Source organism: Pristiophorus japonicus, chromosome 12 (genome assembly GCF_044704955.1).
Source record: "Pristiophorus japonicus isolate sPriJap1 chromosome 12, sPriJap1.hap1, whole genome shotgun sequence".
NCBI lineage: Eukaryota > Metazoa > Chordata > Chondrichthyes > Pristiophoridae > Pristiophorus > Pristiophorus japonicus.
Window position 1 is genome coordinate 195,861,149 of NC_091988.1, and position 23,245 is coordinate 195,884,393.

Here is a 23,245-nt window from a genome sequence, read left to right on the forward strand (position 1 = left end):
TGTCTTTGCCTGGTTTGTGCCTGCTCCCCCTAGTCCCACTCTCAGAGTTTAATTTGTCTGCTTTTTCTGTTTCATTTTATTCATAGAAGCATACAGCACAGAAGGAGGCCATTCAGCCCTTCATGTCTGTGCCAGCTCTTTGAAAGAGCGATCCAATTAGTCCCACTCCTTCACTCTTTCCCCATAGCCCTGCAAATTTGTCCTTTTCAAGTACAGTCAATATCCAATTCCCTTTTGAAAAGTTACTATTGAATCTGCTGCCACCACCCTTTCAGGCAGCGCGTTCCAGATCATAACAACTTGCTGTGTAAAACAATTTCTCCTCATCTCGCCTCAGGTTCTTTTGCCGATTATTTTAAAATCTGTGTCCTCTGGTTGCCGATCCTCCTACCAGCGGAAACAGTTTCTCCCTATCTACTCTGATCGAAACCCTTAATTATTTTATATACCTCGAATAAATCCACACTCCTCCTAAAGCTAAATGGCCCAAATCTTTCAGCCTCTCTTCCTAACTCAGTCCTCGCACACTAGTCTTGTGGCTCGACTCAGAGTCTGCTACAGAGGCGGAATAATTGCCTTGCGTCTCGGTTAAGCTCAACAGAAGCTCGAGGAATAGCACCTCATCTTTTGATAAGGCACTTTACAGCCTTCCAGACTCAACATCGAGTTCAACAATTTCAGACCCTCTGCCCCATTTTTTCGGACGGCAGGTGCTAGTGATAATTCTGCTATTCCCATTTTCGCCTCTTCTGGACCCATCTATTGTTTCTTTACTTGTCCCATAATCCCCCCCCCCCCCATTTTGCTCGCTTGATCGGCACCCCATCCACCAACTTCAACATTCACTCCCTCCACCACCGGCGCACCGTGGCTGCAGTGTGTCATCATCATCATAGACAGTCCCTCGAAATCGAGGAAGACTTGCTTCCACTCTAAAAGTGAATTCTCAGGTGACGTTACAGTCCAATGTGGGAATTACAGTCCCTATCACAAGTGGGACACAGACAGTGGTTGAAGGAAGTCGGGCGGTGGGGAGTCTGGTTTGCCGCACGCTCCTTCCGCTGTCTGCGCTTGGTTTCTGCATGCTCTCGGCGATGAGACTCGAGGTGCACAGCGCCCTCCCGGATGCTCTTCCTCCACTTAGGGTGGTCTTGGGCCAGGGACTCCCAGTGGGGATGTTGCATCTTATCAAGGAGGCTTTGAAGGTGTCCTTGAAGCATTTCCTCTGCCCACCTGGGGCTCGATTGTCCGGACTGCAGTGTGTAGCATCTACAAGATGCACTGCATCAACTCACCACGGCTTCTTCGACAGCACCTCCCAAACCCGCGACCTCTACCACCTAGAAGGACAAAGGCAGCAGGCGTATGGGGAGCACCGCAACCTGAAAGTTCCCCTCAAAGTTACAAACCCTCCTGACTTGGAAATATATCGGCCGTTCCTTTATCGTCGCTGGGTCAGAATCCTGGAACTCCCTCCCTAACAGCACTGTGGGAGCACCTTCACCACACGGACTGCAGCGGTTCACGAAGTTGGCTCACCACCACCTTCTCAAGGGCAATTAGGGGTGGGCAATAGATGCCGGCCTTGCCAGCGACGCCCACATCCTGGAACGAATAAAAAGGAAGTGCAATCTCTCCTGCCTTGCACCCAATCACAGACCTTCCCTTTTGTTCTATCCTCCCCTCCCCGTTGTCCCTTCCCCTGCACTTGCTTAAAATCTGTAACATCGCTAACTTTTCCCAGTTCTGATGAAAAGTCAAAGACTTGAAACTTTAACTCTGTTTCTCTCTCTATAGATGCTGCCTGACCTGCTGAGTATTTCCAGCATTTTCTGTTTTTATTTCAGATTTCCAGCATCCGCAGTATGTTGCTTTTGTATCTTGGCTATATCGGCATAAATCTAACTATCGATATGATTCAGCCTTGCTTTACACCAGAAAATTCAGTGTATGCCTCACACCCATTTATAAGTCAACACATATTTAATTGTGTCTGACTTATTTTTTTTAATCTGTCACTCTTATCTGCCCTCTTGTTGTACTGATGGTGGAATTAATTGTGATTTCTGATTGACACAGGAAACAGTTACACGTGTGAAATATCAATTATATATGAAAATCTATTTCTTGACTATTTTGATTGGTCACATCAAACTTCTTGTATCACATTTTGGTGTCACACGTGTGTGTATGTAAATTTGGTAAAACCTTTTGGCTGAAATTTCATATTCGTAAAGCAGTGAATAGAATCATAGAACGGTTACAGCACAGAAGGCGGCCATTTGGCCCGTCAAGCCCGTGCCGGCTCTCTGGAAGAGCTCCTCAGCAAGTCCCACTCCCCCGCCCTTTCCCCATAGCCCTGCAATTTTTTTCCTTCAGGTACTTATCTAACTACCTTTTGAAAGCTGCGATTGAGTCTGCCTCTACCACTCTTTCAGGCAGTGCATTCCAGATCCTAACCACTCGCTGCGTAAAAAAGCCTTTCCTCATGTCGCCTTTGGTTCTTTTGCCAATCACCTTAAATCTGTGTCCTCTGGTTCTTGGCCCTTCCGCCAATGGGAACACAACTGAAAAGGTACGAATCGAATGAGAGGAGCGGGTACGAAAAACTATTGTGAAGTACTTCTCAGGACGCGTGAAATTAAATTAATCTAATCTAAGCCGTCAGTAAAATTGCCCAATAGAAGAAATATTACCTATCTGTTGTGGGAAATGAAACCATTACAGAAGGTAGGTACTGCAGGGAATTCAAGGCCAGAGTGATCTCTGGACTAGTTTCGATCGACTAGATGGGTCGGAGAGGAATTTCCCAAATTTCTTTTCCCCAAATTGGCCTGGGTTTTTGCCTCTCTCAGGAGATCACCTAGTTTTGGGTGAGGTGGAGAGTGTATATGCTGTGATACACAAGGTATCGCAATTGTGTGGGACAGGCCTGATGGACCAGGTGGTCTTTACCTGTCCGTCATTGTTCGTATTATGGGGTAAATGTTGTCTTCACCCAAAGTCAGTAATTTGGTGGAGCATATCGCTCACCCATTATAAATCCCGCCCAATTTTCATTCCATTCATTTCAGTGCAACGATAATCCAGTGGGTTCTATAATGAGGCCAGTCCGCTCTGCCACATTAAAGGGTGAAAATACAAAGTTTGCTCTGTTTGTTTATTTTCCAGGAGTCAAGTCAAAAGAAAAACCTATTGCAATGTCCAGGAGGATATATCGCCTTTCTTTCCAAATTTTTTCAATAGAGGGGGACACCCATTCCCCACTCTGGCACTCCCCACCCTTGCAATAGCGGAACCTCTGACACAGTATCAACAACAGCAACAGAGATCTGCTTTTTTTTCATTCATGAGATGTGGGCATCACTGGCAAGGCCGGCATTTATTGCCCATCCCTAATTACCATCGAGAAGGTGGTGGTGAGCCGCCGCTTTGACCTGCTGCAGTCCGTGTGGTGAAGGTATTATTGTTTTTCATGCCGCTTTGGTAAAACTGATTTTCTCGCTGGGCCATTTCAGAGGGCAGTTAAGAGTCAACCACATTGCTGTGGGTCTGGAGTCACATATAGGCCAGACCAGGTAAGGGCAGCAGATTTCCTTCCCGAAAGGACATTAGTGAACCAGATGGGTTTTTATGATAATCCGGTAGTTTCATGGTCACCATTACTGACACTAGCTTTTTAGTAACTGAATTTAAATTCCTCAGCAGCCGTGGTGAGATTTGAACTCACGTCTCCGGATCATTACTCCAGGCCTCGGGATTACTCGTCCAGTAACATAAGCACCATGCTACCATACCCGAAATATATATACATAGGAGTGTGACAACTAATGATGCAAAGTGTGGTATTACATCTGGAACAGGCTGCCGTCTCGTGCCGTGATTCGCTGAATTCCTTCGAGCGAGAGCTGAACCTGTTTCTGGCTGCGGCGGAGATTACTTCGTACAAAGGGTAAGTGCTGCATAGAATTATCAGGGCTAGAGTGATCTCCTGGGCAGTACCGATCGTCTATGGAGCACTGTTGGAGTGCAATTTCTCAGATTTCAACCCCGCCCCCCACAAATTGGTCTGGGTTTTTTATCTGGTTCGTCCAGAAGAAAACATGTTTTGGGGAGTGTGGGGAGTGTCTATATCGTGATGCACAAGGCATGATTGTTTGTTTTATTAGTTCCAGGATGTGGGCGTCGCTGGCAAGACCAGCATTTATTGCCCATCCCTAATTGCCCCTTGAGAAGGTGGTGGCGAGCCTCCTTCGTGAACCGCTACAGTCCGTGTGGTGAAGGTGCTCCCACAGTGCTGTTGGAGAGGGAGTTCCAGGATTGTGACCCAGCGACGATGAAGGAACAGTGATATATTTCCAAGTCAGGATGGTGTGTGACTGGGAGGGGAACTTGCAGGTGGCCTGCTACCCTCATCCTTCTCGGTGGTAGAGGTCACGGGTTTGGGAGGTGCTGCCGAAGAAGCCTTGGCGAGTTGATGCAGTGCATGATCTTGGAGAATTTTGTGAAGTTCTGTGTCAGACTTTCAACTAGTTAGCTCAAATGTTATTTTCCTAATAAAATAACTTGCCTTTATATAGTGCCTTTAACGTAAGTGAACGTCCTGAGGCGCTTCACAGGAGCGATTAACAAAATTTGACCTCAATCACCGGAGGTTAGTGGGACTCTCCCCTCATTTTACAGGCCATGAGCACCCTCTGGTGACTGCTTGTAACCACCAATCTACTGTTACAGTCCTTGTAGAAAATGTCCTCAATCACAAATTTAACTCAAAGTACATAAGAACATAAGAAATAGGAGCAGGAGTGGGCCATAAGGCCCCTCGAGCCTGCTCCGCCATTCAATAAGATCATGGCTGATCTGATCATGGACTCAGCTCCACTTCCCCGCCTGTTCCCCATAACCCCTTATCTCCTTATCATTTAAGAAACTGTCTATTTCTATCTTAAATTTATTTAATGTCCCAGTTTCCACAGCTCTCTGAGGCAGCGAATTCCACAGATTTGCAACCCTCTGAGAGAAGAAATTTCTCCTCATCTCAGTTCTAAATGGGCGACCCCTTATCCTAAGATCATGCCCTCTAGTTCTAGTCTCCCCCATCAGTGGAAACATCCTCTCTGCATCCACCTTGTCAAACCCCCTCATAATCTTATACGGTTCTATAAGATCACCTCTCATTCTTCTGAATTTCAATGAGTAGAGGCCCAACCTACTCAACCTTTCCTCATAAGTCAACCCCTTCATCCCCGGGATCAACCTAGTGAACCTTCTCTGAACTGCCTCCACAGCAAGTATATCCTTTTGTAAATATGGAAACCAAAACTGCACGCAGTATTCCAGGTGTGGCCTCACCAATACCCTGTACAGCTGTAACAAGACTTCCCTGCTTTTATACTCCATCCCCTTTTCAGTAAAAGCCAAGATTCCATTGGCCTTCCTGATCACTTGCTGTACCTGCATACAATCCATTTGTGTTTCATGCACAAGCACCCCCAGGTCCTGCTGTACTGCGGCACTTTGCAATCTTTCTCCATTTAAATAATAACTTGCTCTTTGATTTTTTTCTGCCAAAGTGCATGACCTCACATTTTCCATCATTATACTCTATCTGCCAAATTCTTGCCCACTCACTTAGCCTGTCTGTGTACTCCTGCAGCCTCTTTATGTCCTCCTCACACATTACCCTTCCTCCCATCTTTGTATCGTTAGCAAACTTGGCTACGTTACACTCAGTCCTCTCTTCCAAGTCGTTAATATAGATTGTAAATAGTTGGGGTCCCAGCACTGATCCCTGTGGCACCCCACTCGTTACTGATTGCCAACCAGAGAATGAACCATTTATCCCGGCTCTCTGTTTTCTGTTTGTCAGCCAATCTTCTATCCATGCTAATATATTACTAGTTAGACGATCAGGCAGAGAAAGAAACTCTTGTAGTTACAAAGGAAATCCAGTTATCAAGCTGTTCTAGGTTTGCCTGTCTAACCCATAGGCCCTTTCACAATATGCTATTATCAACAACAACAACTTGCATTTATATAGCGTCCTTAATGTAATTAAATGGCCCAAGGCACTTCACAGGAGTATTATAAAATAGAATTTGACACTGAGGCAAAGGAGATATTAGGACAGGTGATCAAAGGATGGGACAAAGAGGTAGGTTTTAAGGAGCATCTTAAAGGAGGAAAGAGAGGTAAAGAGGCGGAGAGGTTTCGGGAGGGAATTCCAGAGCTTGGGGCCCAGACAGTTGAAGGCACGGCCGCCGATGGTTGAGCGAAGGATGTGGGAGATGTGCAAGAGGCCGGAATTGGGGGAGCTCAGAGATCTTGGTGGGTTGTGGGTCTGGAGGAGGTTACAGAGATCGGGAGGGGCGAGGCCACGGAGGGATTTGAACACGAGGATAAGAATTTTAAAAGTGAGGCCTTGCTTAACCCATAGGCAATGTAGGGCAGTGAGCGCAGGGGTGATGAGTGAGCGGGACTTGGGGCGAGTTTTGATATGGGCCACCGAGTTTATGGAGTGTGGAAGCTTGGAAGGCCGGCTAGAAGAGCATGAGAATAGTCAGCGATAATGAACGGAGTGTCCCAGAGTGGGCCAATCAGTTTGTGGGGGAGGGGTTTGTGGAACTGTTGCACCCTGAGTGGCTTAGCCAGTTCACAAGGCTCAATAAACATAAAAACATCAGAAAAAGGAGCAGGAGTAGGCTATTTTGTCCCTCATGGCTGATCTGATCCTGGCCTCAACTCCACTTCCCCGCCCACTCCCCATAACCCTTCACTCCCTTATCGTTCAAAAATATGTCTATCTCCACCTTAAATATATTCAAAGACCCAGCCTCCTTAGCCCTTTGGGGTAGAGAATTCCAAAGATCCATGACCCTCAGAGAAGAAATTCCTCATCATTTCTGTTTTAAATGGGCAATCCCTTATTCTGAAACTATGCCCCCTAGTTCTAGATTCCCCCATGAGGGGAAACATCCTCTCTGTATCTACCCTGTCAAGTCCCCTCAGAATCTTAGATGTTTCAATAAGATCACCTCTAATTCTTCTCAACTCCAAGGAGTTTAGGCTCAACCTTTCTTCATATGACAACCCCTTCATCTCCGGAATCAACCTAGTGAACCTTCTCTGAACTGCCTCTAATGCAAGTATATCCTTCCTTAAATAAGGAGACCAAAACTGAATGCAGTACTCCAAAGCCTCGTTAGCGCAGTAGGCAGCGCGTCAGTCTCATAATCTGAAGGTCGTGAGTTCAATCCTCACACGGGGCACAAGTTTTAAGCCCGACTAGCTCAGTCGGTACAGCATGAGATTCTTAATCTCAGGGTTGTGGGTTCGAGCACCACTTTGGGTGAATAACTTTCAGGGGTACTGAGGTGAATGATCAGCCATGATTCTTATTGAATGGCGGTGCAGGCTCGAAGGGCCGAATGGCCTACTCCTGCACCTATTTTCTATGTTTCCAGATGTGGTCTTACCAACACCCTGTACAGTTGGAGCAGGACTTCCCTACTTTTATACTCCATCCCCTTTGCAATAAATGCCAGCATTCCATTTGCCTTCTGGTTACTTGCTGTACCTGCATGCTAACTTTTTACGTTTCATGCACAAGAACCCCTAGATCCCTCTGTATTGCAGCATTTTGTAATCACTCCCCATTTAAATAATAATTTGTGTTTTTATTTTTCCTACCAAAGTGGATAACCTCACATTTTCTCATATTATACTCCATCTGCCAAATGTTTGCCCACTCACTTAGCCTGTTTATATCACTTTGTTGATTATTTGTGTCCTCCTCACAACTTGCTTCTCACCCATCTTTGTATCATCAGCAAATTTGGCTACGTTACACTCAGTCCCTTCTTCCAAGTCATTAATATAAATTGTAAATAGTTGAGGCTCCAGCACTGATCCCTGTGGTACCCCACTAGTTAGTTTGCCAACCAGAAAATGACCCATTTATCCTGACTCTCTGCTTTCTGTTAGTTAGCCAATCCTCTATCCATGCTAATATACTACCCCCAACCCTGTGAACTGTTATCTTGTGCAGTAACCTTTTATGTGGCACCTTATCGAATGCTTTCTGGAAATCCAAATACACCACATCCCCTTGAAACCTGCTCATTACATCCTCAAAGAACTCCAACAGATTTTTCAAACAGGATTTCCCTTTCATAAAATCATGCTGACTCTGCTTGACTGCATTATGATTTTCTAAATGTCCTGCTACTGCTTCCTTAATGATGGACTCCAGCATTTTACCAACGACAGATGTTAGGCTAACCAGTCTAATAAAACCCCAGTTAATTGAGTTCATGTTCTTCACGATGAGGCGTGCAGTTGTGAACCTGGTGGATGAACTGGGAGGGTTCCGTTTGATTGTTAAACCTTTGCTAATAAACCAGCTAGTTCTTTACAGCAAATCTGTAGCTGTGAATTCTTAAGCAAAGAACCCATGAAGCAAATATAGTACAAACACCACCACCCACAGCCCCCAAAACTAAACAGCTGAAGTGCCTGAACACAGACGAATACCTGACAGCGCTGTGCCACAATCTGAATTTGACATCTTTTGTGTACCTCACCTCTCTAAATCAGGCAGCTACCATTTACCATCACTCTCCTGAATTTTCAAATGACGCTGGATAGGAAACGGAAATTAGGGGCTGTGGGCGGCTGCGAGCTCCACACCCCCCGCCCCAGGGCTGTGTGCCCCACCGCCCCAGGGCTGCATGCCCCACTCTCTCCGCCCCCACCCAGGGCTGCGCTGCCCCAGAGCAGACTAATGTTCATCCAGCCATCTTGCCACTTGGAGCTTTCTCTCGCTTCCCCTCCCTCCTTTCAAAGCTCTGCTAAAAATCTTTCTCTTTCATCCTCACCTTGTATTTTCCCCTTTCCCGTTGCAAACTGTTCTACTACATCGGCGGTGCTGTCTTTCGGACGAGACATTAAACCGATGCCCCGTCTGCTCTCGGGTGGATGTAAAAGATTCCATGACACTATTTCGAAGAAGAGCAGTGGAGTTATCCCCGGTGTCCTGGGGCCAATATTTATCCTTCGACCAACATCACTAAAACAGATTATCTGGTCATTATCACATTGCTGTTTGTGGGAGCTTGCTGTGCGCAAATTGGTTGCAGCATTTCCTACAGTGACAGCACTTCAAAAAGTACTTCATTGGTATAGAGCGCTTTGGGACGTTCTGAGGGCGTGATTGGGCGCTATATAAATGCAAGTCTTTTCTTTAGGCGCGTGGGCACTGTACAAATGGGAGCTTGCTGTCAATGTGGTTTTTATGACTATCCAACCTTCCTTGACAAATTCCCCAAGATAAAACAGTCCTCAGCCTGGTCGCTGCATATTGTGGTATAAATCCGACAGCCCCATTGATAACAACCCTGTCATTAAGCAGGAATTGTGGCGGCCCACAGGAGTTCCTTTCCTGCTTTGCTCTGTGAGTGTCCTCCGTAATTCCGCTCCCGTTAAACAAACGGCGCGGATTTAATGACTGCATCCTTTTGCAGAAGAGGTCGAACAGGTTTGCTTACAGCAGTGGCAGGCGTTTGATTTACGAGCAGCAGGTACCAGTCCGAGAGAGCTGGAAGTATTATACCGGCGGGCTGCTCACAGCCAGGCTCACACAATGTTCCCAAGGCTCAGTCCCACTCATTCTCGGGAGCAAGCAGGGGACCGGGGTCTCTGCACCCCAGAACACAATGCTCCTCTGAGTTAGCTGCCGCAACATCACTTGCCGACTCATCATTCATCAACAGGATCGAATTAAAAGGGGAGTCTTGGGGTTGAAGCTCCGGAGAGATGCGTGGTGCCAACACTGCTGCAATGAAAGAAAGAAAGGAATTGCATTTATATAGCGCCTTTCGCGACCTCAGCATGTCCCAAAGCGCTTTACAGCCAATTAAGTACTTTTTGAAGTGTAGTCACTGTTGTACAGCCAATTTGCGCACAGCAAGCTCCCACACACAGCAATGTGATAATGAGCAAATAATCTGTTTTTGTTACTTTGATTGAGGGATAAATATTGGCCCCAGGACACCGGGGATAACTCAACTGCCCTTCTTCAAAATAATGCCTGCGGGATCCTTTACGTCCACCTGAGAGAGCAGACAGGGCCTGGGTTTAACGTCTCATCCGAAAGGTGGCACCTCTGACAGTGCAGCACTCCCTCAGCACTGCACTGGGAGTGTCAGCCTAGATTTTGTGCTCAAGTACCTGGAGTGGGACTTGAACCCATCAGCTTCTGACTCAGAGGCGGGAGTGCTACCCACTGAGCCAAAGCTGACATCTTGGCATGATATCATGCCAACCCTTGTGCTAAGCTCATGACTATAGTGGAGCATTCCGGTTGCTGGGTTGTCAGTTCCAACGATGACCGATAAGATAAGAATTGTTGAACGAGTGATAGCCAAAGTCCCATCTCGTTCGCCTTCTGCAATTCCGGTAGTCGTGTGATAAAACGAGAATGGAATTGTTGCCCGATCACAGCAATCAACCTTTATCAATGTGTCTACAGCGGACCCAGACATGAGCCGAGGAGAACCCCCAGTGGGGGAGAGCTTTGGGAACCCCGTGTCCAAAGACACCTGTTCCCCCCGAGCTCACCGCACTCGCCCCATGGAATGTCTCAAATTGCTCACATACTGTATCACAAGATGCTATTTTCTGAAAGAAATCTGACTAATTTTCGCTTGAATGGATCAACATCACCTGATTGCACTGTCTCCCTCGGGAGCCTGTTCCATAGAATGACCACTTGCTCACTGAAATGTTCCCGAATATTAGTTGTGAACTTAACCCCCATCCCCGTTCAAGTGTACGTGGTGTCCTGTTCTGGACACATGGGTAGTAATTTTAACCCCCAAAAACAGGTGTGTTAGGGTCAGATGAGGTGTAAAAAAAAAAGTTTAAATCTCAGACCCGACCCCAACCCGTTTCCAACCCATCCGTTTCCAGGTTCAAGGGGTGATGCTCCCCCACTAGCTTCTCACCATTTAGCATCTTCCTTTTACAACAAGGGGAATAAGAAGGTAAGAATTAGGAGCAGGAGTCAGCCATTCGGCCCCTCGAGCCTGCTCAGCCATTCAATAAGATCATGGCTGATCTTCAACTCCACTTTCCTGCACTATCCCCATATCCCTTAATTCCCTTAATATCCAAAAATCTATCGCCCTCTGTCTTGAACATACGAAAAGTTACGGACAGGTAAAGATCACCTGGTCCATCGAGCCTGTCCTACACAGTTGCAATACCTCGTGTATCACATCATATACACCCCACCCAAAACCGTGTGATCTCCTGGGAGAGGCAAAAAAAAGATTAAAAACCCAGGCCAATTTGGGGGAAAAAAAACTGGGAAATTCCTCTCCGACCCATCTAGGCGATCGAAACTATTCCAGGACATCACTCTGGCCCTGAATTCCCTGCAGTACCTACCCTTCTGCAAGAGGTGATCTCCGCCACAGCCAGAAATAAATCCAGCTTTCGCTTGAAGGAATTCAGTGAGTCTGCATCCAACACATGAAAGGGCAGCTTATACTCAACGACTGAGCCTCCACAGCCCTCTGGGGTAGAGAATTCCAAAGATTCACCACCCTCTGAGTGAAAAAGTTTCTCCTCATCTCAGTCCTAAATGACCGATTCCTTATTCTGAGACTGTCACCCCTGGTTCTAGACTCCCCAGCCCGGGGGAAACATCCTCCTGGTATCTACCCTGTCAGACCCTACGAAACAGTAAAACTGCAGAGGATGGCTTTACTCATACTGTGACTGCCCCACATCCACCAAGGGAGTCCCTCGATTGGTTCCTGACTTGATCACGGCAAAGGCGTTCCTTCAAAACATTGGCCCTGAAATTCCGATGTCCCGGAAGTTTCTACGGACCCGGGAAGGCATCGTAAAAGCCGGAGTTTCGGCGCGCAATGTGCATGCGCTGAAAACCGGCTTTTCCAATCTGTCAAGTTTCTGGCTTGACAGATCCTCCGCAGATTTGGAGCGAGGGCAAGATTTCCGATATTTACGGATATCCTACCCAACAAATGTCCTTTAAAATCTTGCACCTGAAAAAGCAGGTGTATAGCCTACTTTTACAGGTGCAAGTGTTTAAAAATACACAGAAACATTTAAAAATAAAGTTATAAAAACACATTTTATTTTTAAAAACCCTCCCCACTATGGTAAGTTTATTTTAAGGCTTAATTAAAAAAACTTTTTAAAAAGTCGGGAAAATATTTTTTTTAATAAGAACTTTAATTTAAATGAATGTTAAATATGTAGTTTATTTTCTATTTTTTATTGTGTTCTGGGTGTTTAGGGGGGTGGGGGTTCTCATTCATAGTAATCGGAGTTCCGGACTTACGGAACTCCTATTACTATGAATAAGAATTTATACTACACCTGATTGGCTGCTGTCTCCAGCTCCCGGCCTGCGCACGTGCCCACGTGCACGCGCTGCGACGCGCAGTCACCAGAGGCCTCTGGCTCGGAAGTTCCAACGGGCGCAGCAGCAACAGGTAAGTGCACATCTTTTTTCCCTAGTTCACTCCTTTGCCCACGGGGAAGATCTCAATCGGAATTTCAGGCCCATTAGAAACACTGCGCAGGTGTTTGATGTAATTTGGGGCCCAGGTATTCAGTTGTAAGGCACGAGAATGGGTCTAAACCTTGCTCTAAGTTTGGAGAGAGACTTCCCCTAAATCTTGGTGATAGATAAAAGGGAAATAACAGAAAACGTCGACAATCTGAAATTTTATAGAAAACAAAAACTGCTGGCACAATGCCCATCTCAGTATCAAGAAAGAGAAAAAAAAACAAGTTAATGTTCCGGTTTAGACTTTTCAAGGTTCTCGCCTCAAATTGCAACTTTATCAGGTGCTGATGGACCTGCTGTGTGTTATCCACAGGTTGCACTGCAGCAACTCGCCAAGGCTTCTTCGACAGCACCTCCCAAACCCACGACCTCTACCACCGAGAAGGACAAGGGCAGCAGGCGCATGGGAAACACCACCACCTCCACGTTCCCCTCCAAGTCACGCACCATCCTGACTTGGAAATATATCGGCCGTTCCTTCATCGTCGTTGGGTCAAAATCCTGGAACTCCCTCCCTAACAGCACTGTGGGAGCACCTTCACCACACGGACTGCAGCGGTTCAAGAAGGCGGCTCACTACCACCTTCTCAAGGGGCAATTAGGGATGGGCAATAAATGCCGGCCTTGCCAGCGACGCCCACATCCAAAGAACAATTATATTTTAAATTTCATCAATTTCAATTTCTTATAAATCGAAACTTACCTCTGCATTTTTGACTGTTATCCCCACTTGACCCAGGAGAGGGAGCTGATACTCTACATCAGACATTTCCATTCTAATCACCACTTTTGCAACCTGAAACACGTGGGGTGGGGGAGGGGGGGGAGTTTTACTTACCGATGCGCTGGGAGTGTGGAGGGGAGGTGGGTCCGATAGCGCGCAGGAAGTCCGGAAGTCTGGGGTTCCCCCACATGCTGTGGAGATTTAACACAGAAGGTTCCTGTTATGTATTGTCCAGGTACATTAAGTGTATAAGTACAATGGTGCGCCACAGAGGGCGCTGTGGTGGGAGACCTGAAAGTACCTGCAAGACAGAGTATAAAAGGCTGCTCACCACACCTGAGAGGCACTCTGGTGTTACACAATAAAGGACTAAGGTCACAGCAGTTATTACAGCACCAGACCGTGTGGAGTCAGTGATTTGAGTGCTACATACATCACAGTTCCCACCCGCAAGGCCGCTTGGTTGACAGGCTTGGCCATCAGTCGGGCAGGGAGGCCGCAGGGGCAGGTAGGTCCAATCCCGGGGTGGGGGGGCTTTCTAATCCCAGGGTGGTCTGATCCCTGATCCCGGCCGGGGAGGGTGGGGGGGTGGGGGCGGGGAGCGGGTGGTGTTGTATGGGGGGAGGGGGGGGCGGTCTGATGGTGGGGGAGCTTGGGTGGTGCTCATAGGGAGGACTCCTGCTCTTCCCAGCCCACAAGGAGCGCTGCCCGAGGCTGTCTTCACTTGGCTGCAGCTGCTGGGAATACTGAGACCCAGAAAACTCGGCAAGACACAGTTACACCTGCACAGCAGGTTAAATCCCAGGCTTCCAGCCTGCTTAACATACTTAAAATGCCCACCTCCTGGGAGCGCGTACGCTGCCTGACCCTTGTCCCATCTCGGGTAAAAGGAAGAAATAAAGACTTGCATTTCTATAGCGCCATTCATGACCACCGGATGTCCCAAAGTGCTTTACAAATGAAGTACATTTGGAGTGTAGTCACTGTTGTAATGTGGGAAACGCGGCAGCCAATTTGCGCACAGCAAGCTCCCACACACAGCAATGTGATAATGACCAGATAATCTGTTTTTTGTTATGTTGATTGAGGGATAAATATTGGCCCAGGACACCGGGGATAACTCCCCCTGCTCTTCTTCGAAATAGTGCCGAGGGATCTTTTTACGTCCATTTGAGAGGCAGACGGGGCTTCGGTTTAACGTCTCATCCGAAAGACGGCACCTCCGACAGTGCAGCACCCTCTCAGCACTGCACTGGGAATGTCAGCTTAGATTTTTTTTGTACTCAAGTCGCTGGAGTGGGACTTGAACCCACAACCCTGCTGACTCAGAGGTGAGTGTGCTACCCACTGAGCCACAGCTGACACATCGGCCGTGAAATTCATGGTCCCGGGAAGGGCCATTACTGCCTGTTTGCAGCGGCCGTTCGTCAAAATCGAATGGCCGCCGCTTTGGGCTCAACTGGCCGCCCCGACATAGATTGGGCTCCGGGAGGTCTTGCAGCGGTGTGGGTCACCGCCGACTCTCGTGGCGGTGTGGGGCTTGCGGCAGTAGTGACGCGCTAAACCTGCGCACCGCTGCCGCTCCGCCCCCGGACCCATTGTCAGTGTGAAGAAGCCGGCCCTTTCGTCGACGGTGCCTCCGCCAGCTTTTAGAGCCGGTGCAAAGCGGCACAGATCTCGGAGCCATGGGAGCGGAGAGAGACATGAAGGTAAGATCCAAACCTGAGGATGGGTCGGAAGCTCCTTGGAGTCCTTGAAGTAATAGCAGCGGGGTTGGTCTCACAGAGAAGTCCGGTGATGGATCATCTAGGGGAGATCAGCGAGCTCCGGACGGAGCGATCCCAGAGCCAGCTCCGCATTGCTCAGCAACAAGTCCAGGAGCCTCCTCAATGGACCCGAGGAGTTCAGCACAGTATCCAGATCTCCAGTTAGTCTCGGGTAACCCTTGCCACTGGATAAAGGCCTAGCTCTGTCAAGCCCGTGTGGTGGCTGGTGTGCAACGGTCACTACACGTTAAAGAAATTCACGCACAGTCATCTTCCACCCTTCAGGATGTAGTTCAGGATCTGGAATATCAGGTCGTTCATTGAAACACCTGTGAACTCATCCTTTTTCGGCGAGGAAGCAAGTCATCCTCGTTTCGAGGGACCGCCTATGATGATGTGATCCACACTCAAGGGGATGGAGGGAGGGAGGGAGAGAAGGAGGGAGAGAGAGAGATGGAAGGAGAGAGAGAGGAGGGAAAAAGGGTGAGAGAGAGAGGAACAGAGGGAAAGAGAAAGAGAGAGGATAGAAAGAGAGAGAGAGGGGGAAGGGAGCAAAAGAGAAAGGAGACAGAGATAGAAGCGAGGAAAGGGAATGAGAAACAGAATAAGAAAATTTGATTGAGAGAGAGAAACGGAGAAATAGGAATAGAGAAAGGAGAAAAGAAAATGAGAGAGAGAAATAGAGATTCCGAGATTCACAGAGAGAAACTGAAATCTCAATCCAGGGGCTCAGACTGGAAACGTTGCTCCAGCTCAGCATTCCGCCCGGTAACAAATGGGAATCTGTTGCATCTCAGCCACCTCCAGGCTAGATCCAAGGTCGTCCCATCCTCTGTCATCGAACTACAGTACACGGACGACGCTTGCGTCTGCACACACTCGGAGGCCGAACTCCAAACCTTCGTCAACATCTTCACCGAGGTGTATGTAGGCATGGGCCTTACACTAAACATCCATAAGATAAAGGTTCTCCATCAACCTGACCCCACCACACAGCACTGCTCCTCGGTTATCAAAATCCACGGTGAGGCCTTGGACAACGTGGACCATTTTCCAAACCTCGAGAGCCTACTGACAGCACGGGCAGACATCGACGATGAGATCCAACACCGCCTCCAGTGTGCCAGCGCAGTCTTCGGTCGCCTGAGGAAGAGAGTTGTTGAATACCAGGACTTCAAATCTGACACCAAGCTTATGGTTTACAGGGCCGTAGTAATACCCGCCCTCCTATACGGCTCAGAGACATGGACCATATACAACAGACACCTCAAAGCACTGGAGAAATACCACCAACGTTGCCTCCGCAAGATCCTGCAAATCCATTGGGAGGATAGACGCACCAACGTCATTGTTCTCGATCAGGCCAACATCCCCAGCATCGAAGCGCTGACCATGCTCAACCAGCTCCCGAACCAGCAGATCACATCGTTCACATGCCCAACTCGAGACTCCCAAAGCAAGCACTCTTCTCGGAGCCTCAACACAGCAAGCAAGCCCCAGGTGGGCAGAGGAAACATTACAAGGATACCCTCAAAGCTTCCTTGATAAAGTGCAACATCCCTCCCCGACACCTGGAAATCCCTGGCCAAAGACTGCCCAAAGTGGAGGAAGAGCATCTGGGAGGGTGCTGAGCACCTCGAGTCTCGTCGCCGAGAGCAAGCAGAATCCAAGCGCAGACAGCGGAAGGAGCGTGCGGCAAACCACCCACCCACCCTTTCTTTCAATGACTGTCCCACCCGTGACAGAGACTGTAATTTCCGTATTGGACTGCTCAGCACCTCAGAACTCACTTTTAGAGTGGAAGCAAGTCTTCCTCGATTTCGTGGGACTGCCTATGATGATCTTACACATGCCTAACCTGTGACTTCGCCTCAGTGTCTCCCCTGTGGCTGCCTCATGGGTCTGGGAAGGCTGCTGTGTTCCGTGTGGAAGGCATTGATGTCCTTCTAGGATGCCCTCAAGCAGCTTTGGGCCTGGAAGGGCCGGCTGGAGATTGGTCAACAGCTTGCTGGGAGGGTTCAGTCTGGCTTGGCTCGGGCGAGGCCATGCGTGGAGGCACTGGCGGAGTGACAGGGCTGGGGCCAGGAATGCTGCGAGCCGGAGGGAGTGTATCATCCATATCCTGGCCCGAGGAGCCTGAATAACTCACCGGGGGCGGCACAATACCATCACCAGCAATCTGAGGGAGCTCAGGTCGGGGCTGTGGTGCCACACCGGAAGGTCCCCCGTGGACCCAGCCGCGAAAGCAACGCTGAATTCTCGGGGGACATTGACCCGAGACTGCATGCGAGCTACAGTCTGAAAGCCACCAGATATGACAGCACTTAGACGCTCCGTCGACTCTCGCAGAGCCACGGCCATCCTCTCCAAAGCAGCACCGATACGCTCGTTCCCTCGCTCCTGTGCTGCAATGGCAGCTGCCACATCACCCTGAGGGTGAATTTCCCGTGGGAATAACGCCCCAATTAAGACTGCAAACTTTCAGGTTTGAAGGGCTAATAAGACTGGAACACTTTTCTATAGCATATAGATGAGCAATAAGAGGGGACCAAGGACAGATCCTTGGAGGACACCAGAGGTAACGACGCGGGAGTGTGAAGAGAAGCCATTGCTGGACATTTTCTGGCTACGATTAGATAGATAAGAGTGGAACCAGGCGAGTGCAGTCCCACCCAGCTGGACGGTGGTGGAGAGGCGTTGGCGGAGGATGGAGTGGTCAACCGTGTCAAAGGCTGCTGACAGGTCCAGAAGGACGAGGAGGGATAGTTTACCTTTGTCACAGTCACAAAGGATGTCATTTATGACTTTGATGAGGGCAGTTTCGATATCGTGGCAGTTTCGGTATCGTGAAAGCCAGATTGAAGGGATTCCATCATGGAATTCATGGAAAGATGATCAGGAATTTCTTATCACTATATATTACAACCGATGTGTCTGGTGCTTCAGCCCACGTGCATAATGCTCATTAAAGGTGCAGAATTACTGCTGAGACTCTCTGCTTTGAAAATGCTAATGTGCTAATTACTTCTCCAGACCAGCCAAATTTTAACACCATTACTTACTGTGATTGAGGAGTCTAGACAAACATTACTCTCTTTAAACTGTCTGACAATCATATGTTAACTACATATATAACAGAGAACAACTCCTCACACACGTACGCACGTACACACACACATAAATAAAATCGAAACAGTATGCAGCATAAATAAGAAACAGATCTGAGGGGATAATTTTAAGGTTCTAACCTGTCTGACTTTGAATGGTGGCTATAAAACAGAGGAGTGTGGGAACACTACCCGAGACCAGAGGACACAGATTTAAGGTGATTGGCAAAAGAACCAAAGGCGACATGAGGAAAAGCTTTTTAATGCAACAAGTGGTTAGGGTGGTGGATACAGATTTAATAGTGGTCTTCAAAAGGGAATTGGATAAATACTAAAAGGAGAAAACATTGCAGGGATATGGGGAAAGAGCGGGGGAGTGGGACTAACTGGGTTGCTCTTCGAAAGAGCCGGTGCAGATTCGATGGGCTGAATGGCCTCCTTCAGTGCTGTACTGTTCTATGATGTGATTCGATATTGGCTATGATAGGAGCATGTTAGACTGTTAAACAGCTTCCCACCACTTCACAGTTTACCCTGAGGGAAGGGAGCAAAGATACATAAACAGCAAGCCGAGATATGACAGGCTCGCCAGTTTCAGAAACAGATAGGGATCTGGACAATTTGAAATGAATCAAAAGCCAAGAACTCCAAAGGGAATTCCTTTAAATTGCACCGGAGAGCATTGTCTGTCACCACTGCAAACGTGCTCAAAGGGCCATACGGTATAACATAAGAACATAAGAAATATGAGCAGGAGTAAGCCATACGGCTCCTCAAGCCTGCTCCGCTATTCAATGCGATCATGTCCTCAACTCCACTTTCCTGCCTGCTCCCCATAACCCTTGACTCCCCATAACCCTTGACTCCCCATAACCCTTGACTCCCCGTAACCCTTGACTCCCCATCAATGGCGCTCTCGGGAATGACTCCATCTCAGAATTTGCCTCTCCAGAAGTTGCTGCGGCAGAGGCTCTTTAACAGGAGCAGTACGGTTCCCATTATCGCCATTCGGTGATCAACAAACACAGCCATACTGGTCCACACAGGGTCAGCCACAGCCCTATATATCGTCTCGTGGCCCCTCACTAAAGTAAACCTCTTGATTTCAGCTCTATTGCTTTCCAGCAGGAACGATACTGTGAAAATCAAATGAAAGGACCTTTGCTGCTACATTATGGGTAGGGAAGCATAGTGGTTACATCGCTGGACTAGTAATCCAGAGGTCTGCACTAATTATCCGGACACATGAGTTCAAATACCACCACGCCAAATTTAAATTCAGTTAATTAAATAAATCTGGAATAAAAAGCCAGCATCAGTAATGGTGACTGTGAAACTACCAGATTGTCGTAAAAACCCATCTGGTTCACTAATGTCCTTTAGGGAAGGAAATCTGCCGTCCTGACCCGGTCTGGCCTATATATGACTCCAGACCCACAGTGATGTGATTGGCTCTTAACTGCCCCCTGAAATGATGGCCCATCACCACCTTCTCATGGGCAATTAGGGATGGGCAATAAATGCTGGCCTTACTAGTGACGCCCACATCCCATGCACGAATAAAAAAGAACAACACTTTGTTCTTTCTTTTTAAAACACTGATCGTCTGTAGACATTATGCCTTCTTTGAAAATAGGCAAAGGTGCTGAGTCTGTGGAATCCTTTTACACAGCAAACCAACAGCTGCCCACCGCGGTCCTGGCTTGCAATTGTATTTCTAGCTGCTGTATCTCCCAATGCCAGGGAAAGGTCAGTAGAGATTAAGGTTGCACATCATTGGCCTATATGGCTGTTCACTGCCAGGGAGGTACGAGCAGCAGCCTCTGCTAATGGCAGGAGGGTCCAGGAGGCTTAGGCCCTAAGCTCTGGAATTCCCCCACTTCCTAAACCTCTCCGCCTCTCTACCTCTCTCTCCTCCTTCAAGATGCTCCTTATAAATTATCTCGCAGACCAAGCTTTTGGTCACCTGTCCTAATATCTCTTTCTGTGGCTCGATGTCAAATTGTGTTTGATAATCGCTCCTGTGAAGCACCTTGGGACGATTTACTACGTTAAGGGCGCTATTCTATAAATGCAAGTTGTTGTTGTTGAGGACAACAGGAGTCGTCAGAAGAAGTCAGCTCCCTAGAAGGGTATTGGTGATTCCTCAAACATAGGCACTGCCTGGTTTACTTAACGGCGTTGGCTGAGATACTAGAGCTGCCATTGGCATCCAAGGCGCTTCACAAAAGACATTGGTAGTGGCACTGTACAGCAAACAAGGCGTGGAAAGGAGGTTGTATTGTATTTGCTTCACGGGTTCTTTGCTTGAGAATTCATAGCAACACATTGCTATTAAGAACTAGTTGGTTTATTAACAAAAGTTTAACAATCACACTGGACATTACCAGTTCATCCACCAGGCTCACAACTACGTACCTCACCGTGGATCCCCCGAACCCAACTGGCTGGGGTTTTATTGAGTCTTGTCAACATCACGTGATTGATTAAGCCACTCACTGTGCAACAGCTCTACAACCTGTGAACATATTCACAGGTACATATATTACAGAGTGGAAAGTCACAAAATTGATAAAATGGCACAAGTCACGCAGTAGAAAGAAAGGGGTTTTAGTAAGGGTGATCAGGCAGGATTTATTTAATTCACCGAATTTAAATTCCCCAGCTACCACAGTAGGATTTGAATTCATGTCTAATAGAATTTATTCGTTTAGGCCTCTGGATTACTAGTCCAGTAACATAACCACTAGGCTACTGTTCCCACCTGGTTATATTGGGAGATTTTAAGGATCACATAGTCTGGGGTACAATTTTTTAAAAAACTAGTATCAGTAATGGTGACCATGAAGTTGTCAGAAAAACCCAACTGGTTCACTAATGGCTTTTAGGAAAGGAAATCTGCCGACCTTACCCGGTCTGGACTATATGTGACTCCAGGCCCACAGCAATGTAGTTGACTCTTAACTGAAATGGCCTAGCAAGCCTTTCAAGGACAACTATAGGGACAGGCAATAAATGCTGCCCTTGCCAGCTACGCCCACATCCCTTGAATTAATTAAAAATAAAATTCCCTCCACTGCACATCTCCTCCACAGAAGACACGAGAAATCTCCTAGAAATAGCGGAGTACCAAGGGTCGAGCGAGAATGAAGAACTGAAAGAAATTAGTATTAGTAAAAAAATAGTACTGGAGAAATTAATGGGACTGAAAGCCGATAAATCCCCGGACCTGATGGCCTACATCCTAAGGTTTGAAGGAGGTGGCTATAGAGATAGTGGATGCATTGGTTGTCACCTTCCAAAATTCCACAGATTCTAGAATGGTTCCCACAGATTAGAAGGTACCTAATGTAACCCAGCTATTTAAGAAAGGAGGGAGAGGGAAAACAGGGAACTACAGACCAGTTGATCTGACATCAGAAGTAGGAAAAATGCTCAAATCTATTATAAAGGACGTGATAACAGGGCACTTAGAAAATAATAACAGGATTGGGCAGAGTTAACATGGATTTATGAAAGGGAAATCATGTTTGACAAATCTGTTAGAGTTTTTTGAGGTTGTAACTAGCAGAATAGATAAGGGGGAACCAGTGGATGTGGTGTATCTGAATTTTCAGAAGACATTCCATAAGGTGCCACACAGGAGGTTATTGAACAAAATTAGGGCTCATGGGATTGGGGGCAATATACTAGCATGGATTGAGGATTGGTTAATGAACAGAAAACAAAGAGTAGGAATAAACGGGTCCTTTTCGGGTTGGCAGGCTGTAACTAGTGGAGTGTCGCAGGGATCGGTGTTTGGGCCCCAGCTATTCACAATATATATCAATAATTTGGATGAGGGGACCAAATGCAATATATCCATGTTTGCTGATGCTACAAAGCTAGGTGGAAATGTAAGTTGTGAGGAGGATGCAAAGAGACTTCAAGGGGATATAGACAGGCTAAGTGAGTGGGCCAGAACATGGCAAATGGAATATAATGCAGAGAAATGTGAAGTTATCCACTTTGGTAGGAAAAATAGAAAAAGAGTATTTTTTAAATGGTGAGAGATTGGAAAATGTTGGTGTTCAGAGAGACCTGAATGTCCTTGTACACAAATCACTGAAAGTTAACGTGCAGGTACAGCAAGCAATTAAGAAAGAAAATGGCATGTCGGCCTTTATTACAAGAGGATTTGAATATAAGAGTGAAGAAGTCTTGCGCCAATTATATAGGGCCCTGGTGAGACTACACCTGGAGTATTGTGTGCAGTTTTTGTCTCCTTACCTAAGGAAGGATATACTTGCCATAAAGGGAGTGCAACGAAGGTTCACCAGACTGATTCCTGGGATGGGGGGGTTTGTCCTATGAGGAAAGATTGAATATACTAGGCTTATATTCTCTAGAGTTTAGAAGAATGAGAGGTGATCACATTGAAATGTATAAAGTTCTTAAAGGGCTTGACAGGATAGATGCAGGGAGGATGTTTCCCCCGGGTTGGGAAGTCTAAAACCAGGGGTCACAATCTCAGAATAAGGGGTCACCCATTTAGGACTTAGATGAGGAGAAACTTCTTCACTCAGAGGGTGGTGAATCTTTGGAATTCTCTACCCTGAGGGCTATGGAGGCATGGTCTTTGAGTATATTCAAGACAGAGATTGATTTTTGGATATTAAGAGAATCGAGGGGTGTGGGGATAGTGCAGGAAAGTGGAGTTGAGGTAGAAGATCAGCCATGATCTCATTGATTCGCGGAGCAGGCTCGAGGAGCAGAATGGCCGACTCCTGCTCCTAATTCTTATGTTCTTATGTTATGTTCTTTAAAGCCAATATAAGTATTTTTGAAGTATAGTCACTGTTGTAATGTGGGAAACGTGGCAGCCAATTTGTGCACAGCAAGCTCCCACAAACAGCAATGTGATAATGACCAGGTAATCTGTTTTAGAGATGTTGATTGAGGGATAAATATTGGCCCCAGGACACTGGGGATAACTCCCCTGCTCTTCTTCAAAATAGTGCCATGGGATCTTTTACATCCACCTGAGAGAGCAGACGGGGCCTCGGTT

At 47.3% G+C, this 23,245-nt stretch overlaps 2 non-coding genes across 2 annotated transcripts; both read left to right on the top strand.

Moving 5' to 3' along the window:
* Positions 1 to 7,195: 7,195 nt before the first annotated feature.
* trnam-cau (transfer RNA methionine (anticodon CAU)) lies at positions 7,196 to 7,268 on the top strand. The gene has a single exon. It is a non-coding gene; the product is annotated as a tRNA-Met (tRNA).
* A 10-nt stretch (positions 7,269 to 7,278) lies between these two features.
* On the top strand, positions 7,279 to 7,351 carry trnak-cuu (transfer RNA lysine (anticodon CUU)). The gene has a single exon. It is a non-coding gene; the product is annotated as a tRNA-Lys (tRNA).
* Positions 7,352 to 23,245: the final 15,894 nt, after the last annotated feature.